Below are 7,130 nucleotides of genomic sequence, written 5' to 3'. Positions count from 1 at the left end.
CAATGAGGATCAACATCCTCAGCAGCAGAGGCAGAGCCCTAGGCATGAGGAGGGCAGAGGAGAGGGATGAGGGGCAGGAAGGCAACAATGGCCATACCTTCAGCATAGGGTCTAACGGCTCATACAGAACATGCACCAGCTCAGATATTCATTTTTTGTAGGATTGGTAACGATTTTCACCTGGTGACTCACAGATCACAAGTGAGAAAGAGCAGATGGTGAAGACAGGGCAGTGAAGTGTCTGTGTTGGAGGCTGCAGAACACTCCAAGGTCACGGAGATGTCGGAGAATCAGTGCCTCAGAAGACTGCGACTCTCCAGACAGAGGGTCACTGACCTCACACCTTGCAGCACTGGTCGCCATGCTCTGCCAGTAGCCGTCAAATTCACTGCGGCCTTGAACGTCTTCGCCTCTGGATCCTTCCAAGGATCAACTGCAGACCCTGCTGGCATCTCGCAAGCAGCTGCACACCATTGCATCTCGCAGTTCATTGATGCCCAATTTGCATAAGCTGAATATTACATACAATTTCAGACAGATGACACCTCACAGGCACAGAGGGCAGTGGGTTGCGCCTCCTTTGCTGGATTCCACCAGGTGTAATGCATCATCAATTGCACTCGTGTGTCCATCAAGGCACTAAGCTACCAGCCAGTGAGATTCATCTGCTCACAAGGGCTCCATCGAGCAGGCCATCAGTCTCTGAAGATGCAGTTCCAGTGCTTAGACTTGTCAGGTGGCGCCCTGCAATACACTCCTGCAAGAGTCCTGTGCATTGTGGTGGTCTTCTGCACTCTCCATGGCATGGCCCTCCAGCGAGGTGTGCACCTTGAAGAAGGCGAGGCCCTGGAAAGACACAGCTCATCAGAGGAAGAGAGAGAGTGGACGTAGAAGAAGAGGAGGAGGAAAATGCAGAGCATAGAGATGCCCTGGCTGCACAGGGAGGTGGCCAGGCCCGGCACAGGACTAGAGGGTCATGTCAGGATGCCGTCAATGTCAGGGATCATCGATTCAAGCACGTTTCAACAGAGCCCTTCTAACCCACAGGTTGGCATGCGCTGGAACTCATTTTGAGCTGCCTGTGACAGCACTTCCATTGAAGACATAGCCTTGAATGAATCCTATTTTACTGCCAATGAATGATGCAGATCTGCCCAGAGATCTCACTGTCTCCCTTCAAAGACCTTTGCTTCCCTTCACAACCTCTTTCCTCTTCCCTCTTTTCGAGTTTTGCCATTAAAGAATGGAAGCTGACATGTCTGGCACCCCTTGTAGACGCAGGTGAGGTGACATAGAGGGCACTTCCAGAGGCTGCTGGACCAGAGTCAACCAAGGGCGGCCTCTATCACTGGCCTTGCTGCATAGATGGTCACAGTCAGAGGGTCCAAGGAGGCTGATGATGATGATGGTACCCTTATCCTCCACGGTGGCTGCCTCAGCTCTTGGCTGGTGCTCCGGATGACTGGAGGGGAGCACCAGTTGAGGTTCCACTGGCATCTGCTCCAAATATCTCTGCCACGTCAGCGCCACTGACTGGTCCATGCTAGAGTTGGCATGCATTCTGTGACTGTCAGTGCGCACTTCTGCATACGCTCAGCATGCCGCTGCATATGGCTCTCCATGAGGGTGGCCACTCTCTCAATGGAGGAGCTCATGCGTTCAAAACCCTAAGCCATGGTGGCATACATGAGCTGGATGGACCCCTCGATTCTCAGCCCATGAGTCTGCACTGCCTCATGGAACTCAGACGTACTGCTCTAAGTAGAGGCTCCTCTTCTGTGACTCTCGTGGCCTTGCATTTGCTCCCAGTTGAGCATGGCTGTATCTGTGTGCCATCCTCCGAGGAGGACTGCCCATAGCTGCCTCTGACTCTCTCACCTCCTCCTGCTCATTAGTGTCGTGCTCATCACCCAGTGCCACTCTATCTCAGCGCGCGCAAGGACCCACCGATGTGAGTGTATATTGGTTGATGGATGGTGCGCTTGTAAGATGTGACAGTGCTGACACTGCTGTCCCAGTTTCTTCTGATGGCCCCGGTGCCGTTACAGGATTCAGGGGTTGCCCCTCCATATCAGAACCTGTGGGAGGCACAGAAGAGTTCATGAGAACGAGTCTTTTAGAGCAGAAGCCTCTGCAGTGCTTTGGCATGTTGTTGGATGGGGAGGAGTGCACTCCACCCCTTCATCTACAGATTGCAATATCTTTTCAACCTCTCCACCAGGAATGTCCATCTCTCCATCCCCGACTTGTTCCTGCAGGGCCACCCTCGCAATCTCCAATGCTCCCTCTTCTTGTAGCAGTCACGATGTGGCAATCCTCCTATTAGCGCCCTTTCTCTAGCTTTATGCACCCTCTTCTCCTGGAAGAACAAAAGAGAGAGAGAGAGATAAAGTACTGCTGGCCTCTCTGACCTATACCAGTGGCTCAGTGACATAAGAAGCTGCATATCAGTGCTGGCAGGACCTTAACAGCGCTAGGACTCTGAGCCTTGCTGAGGTGTCAGTAAGTACCGTGGGCTCACACTCCTCCTATGTTCAGGAGCAGCAGCGCCTTCAGGCTGCTCAGCTAGATTGTCTGCTGGAGGTTGAATACCCAGAGGCCTATCGTCAGGCATTCATCTTGACAGAGCGAAAAAGGTAATTGAATCTTTTACAGCACTGGACCCAGTTCCTCCATATCACACATTGACTGCTGACGGTCTCAGCCACCTGAATCCAGACCTGCTTAGTTTGGCTGGGTGACCTTCTCCTTTTTCCCTCCAAAAGGAGGACCTCCCTCCTCTTCCTCACTGCCTCCAGAAGGACCTTGAATTCGACATCAAAGAATCAAGGGGCGGCCCTGCCCTGGGTGCCAGGCCTCTGTTCCTCGATTCCTGTAAATGGCAGCCACCGTAATGGGTGCAGGGTGTGTTTAAATGTGGCCCGCATTTCAGGTCTCGTTTTCATTCCCACATCCGTAGCCAATAATTGGCCACACAACCCTCCCACCAGCCAATTAGCAGCCCCCCCCTTTACAAAAATTGCAGGCTGTAACCCTGTGACTAATGCTCCCCACCATTCCCCATGGCCCCCCCCCTCCCCACCCCTGCCCCTGGAAGGAAAATCCTATCCCTGGTTTCCCTCACTGCAAGGTTATCAGCTCGCATTTTTAGCAACTTGACATTCTAAAAATTTTAAAATCTAATTATCAAGGAATACAAAAAGAAATAATGAAGTGTTCTACAGACACAAAAATAACAAAAGAAAAATTAAAGTAGGGACTGGGCCACTAAAGGATGAGCAAGATAAGTTCACAGCTACTGACAGAGAAATGACAGAAGTATTGAATAACTACCTCACCTCAGTTTTCACTAATAAGCAGTTCACTAGAGGATGAACATAAAAATAATATGAATGCAGTTGGAATAGAAAGTAAAGCCTGGCTCGGCTCTAAAATTAAATCCTGACCCGGGCCTGACCCAACCTGACCACAGCCAACCCAAACCCGACCCAGGCCCGAGTCCTTCAATTTTTTTTCATGCCCAACCCAACCTGAAAATATCAAACACCGACCCGCAAATATCAAACGTTATTAGTACAGAAAAAGACATCACGTCAAGCGTAGATTAAAAAGAAAACAACACAAAACAAAACCTGACCACAGCCAACCCGAACCCAAACTGACCCGACCCGAGCCCGAATGCTGGACACCAAATATAGACCTGACCCGACCCGAACCCGACACATGTAGTCGGGTTTGGTCGGGTTTGGGTCGGGTAGCCAGGCTTTAATAGAAAGTGTAGTATAAGGATGTAAAGGGTTAATACTGAAGAGAGTGAGAGAGACCCCTCCCACTGTACAAGTGATGATGTAACAGTCACATGAGATAGGCTTGAGAATAGTTATAGCAGCATGAAGGATGCTGGTTTAGGTGGCTTGTGGAGAGTGTATAGAGCTGGCGGGCAGCCATAAAGACGGGGCTAAAGTGTGGCGAGTCGAAGAGACTTAGCAGTTGGCAGGAAAAAAGACAGAGGCGCAAGGGGAGAGCCAACTGTGTAACAGCCCCGACAAACAAATTTTTCTGCAGCACCTGTGGAAGAGCCTGTCACTCTAGAATTGGCCTTTATAGCCACTCCAGGCGCTGCTCCACACACCACTTACTACCTCCAGGCGCTTACCCATTGTCTCTCGAGATAAGGAGGCCAAAGAAGAAGATAGAGTAACTGTATAATAAAGAGTTGTTAGTTAACCTTTACTGGAGTCTGACTTTCTCTAGAATGCCCTACAATGCTATTAATACAACTAAACCCAACAAACCCAACAGAAAGGAAGAAAATAATTTACAAACCACCAAAATTAATAGGGAATAAATCCCCAGGGCTGAACATGCATGCATACTCAAGAAAACCAGGGAGGAGATGACAGTGGCACTAGTTTATATATATGCAAATTCCATAGAAGGGGTAGAGCCAGAGGACTGGTGGACAACTAATATTGTTCCTATACACAAAAAAGGGGACAGAACAAAACCTGGGAACTATAGACCAGTCATCCTAATGTCAATGACAGAAAAGGTACTGAAATCTATACTAGAATAAGTGACAGAGCATCTGGAGGTGGAAAAATATAATTTTTTTTAAAGTCAGCGTGATTTCCAAAAGGCTAAGTCATGCTTAACTAACCTGATAAAATTCTTTGAAGCAGTAGCAGAAAGAGCAGACAGGGTAATGTAGTGGATGTCATATACTTGGATTTTTAAAAGGCATATAGTAAGGTACCACTTGATAGGCTCATGACAAAGGTTAGGGCATCTTGAGTCAGGGGGCAAATAGCTGAATGTACAGCACATTTTCTATTTAAAAAAAGAAAGCAGCGAAAAGGGTAAAGGGAGGAAAGTAGAAAGCAGTGTTCCACAAGGATCAGTGCTGGGATCACAGTTATTCATAATTTGCATTCATGATTTGGACTTAGGAAAAATTAACCCAATATCAAAACTTGTAGATGATACCAAACTGGGGGGTAGAACTAATACTGAAAAAGAATGCAACATAATACAAGAAGACATTAGAAAACTTGCAGGCTGGACAGTTAAATGGCAAATTAACTTTAACATACTTAAAAGTGAGGTGATGCACTTTTGTAGGAAAAACAAATATCCTCTACATCTAGAAAATAGGAAACTGAATGGGATGCAAGAGCAAAGGGATCTAAGGATATAGGTGAACAAATCATCAAAGCAGCATTGCAGGTCAACAAAGCATTAAAAGTGCTAAAAAAAAGCATTAAAAGTGCTAACAAAGCACTGGGATTTATTTCTAGGGATATAGAATTTAAAAATAGTTAAGATATAATAAACTTGTATAGGACCCTAGTCAGGCCGCACTTCTGTACAATCCTGGTCTCCATTATATAAAAAGTGCAAAAACAGATTTACAAGGATTTTACCAGAAATGAGAGCTATCAGGAAAGATTCAATAGACGGGGCTTTCTTTAGAAAAGAGAAGACTTAGAGGAGACCTGATATAAAGAAGTCTTTAAAATTATGAATGGATTGCACAAGCTAGACGTGGAAAGAATGTTTTCACTTATGGAAGAATCCAAAGTTACAAGATAGTTTTTAATAAATCCAATAGGGAAATAAGGGGAAGTTTCTTTACTCAAAGAGTGGTTGGAATGAGGAACTCGCTACCACAGGAAGTAGTTGGGGCAAATAGTTTAGATTCTTTCAAAAGGAAACTAGACGATTACATGAGAGAAAGAGAATAGAAAGTTATGTTGAAAGACTGAAATGAGGTAGATGGAATGGAAGGAGTCTCATGTGAAATATAAACACCAGCACAGACCAGCTGGCTTGTTTCTGTGCTGTATATTTTATGTAATTCTAAACATGCAAGGTCAAGTCTAACTAATGGCAGATGATATTAGGTACCCTTCCATAGCAAAGATTGGTCTATTATGGTATCAGCGTAAGTGAAGGATACTTGACCAGGATCAGTGTGGTATCTGATATATCTAATAAACAAGATGTAGTTGGAATACCCAAAATATTCTAGTTAAACAATGGCTTTTCTGTTACCTTTTTTTGAAATGTACGGATGGATGGAACAGTGTGGGGGGAATAAATTATTTGTATACTAAGTGGTACACTGAGATATATATGGCAGAAATAATCAGTTTGGGAGAGTGACAAGTTTTGTTAGGTTTTACGAGATTTTTTGTTAAGAAATACCTTATATAATTGGGACTTTGATTTTTGACCCTAGATTTTGACAGGAAATGAGATAATATTTTGTTAAATATCACCAAGTAAATGTCAGGATCAGATCAGATTAGATCAAGAGATAGTGCAGCTCAATGCACAATAACCAAAGTAATTGAATAAAGACAAGGTATAATAAAATTAAAGACTAGTTTTAATGCATGTTGTGAAAGTGAATGAACAGAAAACTGGTTGGTGCATTTTCATATTCTTATTGAATCAGAACTTTCACAAGGCTCTTGTATACGCTACAAATTATAACTGGATTGGAAACACTTACCATTAGAGAACAAAACACAATTTATTTAACTTCTTTTCTGTCAAATATACATTTTACTGCATTTGAAATTAGAATACATTAAAATGGAATTCAAATATACATTTTGCATATTTTGTCAATAGCATCACTTTTTAATCAGTGATGAGAAATTATAGTCAGTTAAGTGCAGAAAGCGGCATTTATGACAAATAAAAGATCAATCAGCTAGTGATTTTCATACATAATATATTTCAGCATTCTTTTACCCCTAATTTATTTTATCTACTAACTTACTTATTTGTGAAGTGTATACAGTCAAGACTAACATCGATATATAGCATTTATGTAATATATCACAGTAGTAAAATCAATACATTCAGCAGCTGAACCAATATGTAGTAACACCAATTAGAGAAATTTGGGTCATAAAATTGCTTCAGTTTGCTTCATGGCATATGTTAATATTCTATGCTTTGTTACAGTTCTTAACACCTAGAGCATGGAAGTAAAAGTAACTAGTAAGATCAAGATTATAATAAAAGTTTGGAAAGAGCTGTGCTCAATAAAATGGACAGTTAGCCTAATAGCAGTGACAAATAACATGCACTCTTTAAACAGAGTGCTCACACAATGT

The sequence above is a fragment of the Heterodontus francisci genome, chromosome 3 (assembly GCF_036365525.1).
Source record: "Heterodontus francisci isolate sHetFra1 chromosome 3, sHetFra1.hap1, whole genome shotgun sequence".
NCBI lineage: Eukaryota > Metazoa > Chordata > Chondrichthyes > Heterodontiformes > Heterodontidae > Heterodontus > Heterodontus francisci.
The sequence above is the reverse complement of the archived record's forward strand: the minus strand, read 5'-3'. Positions refer to the sequence as shown.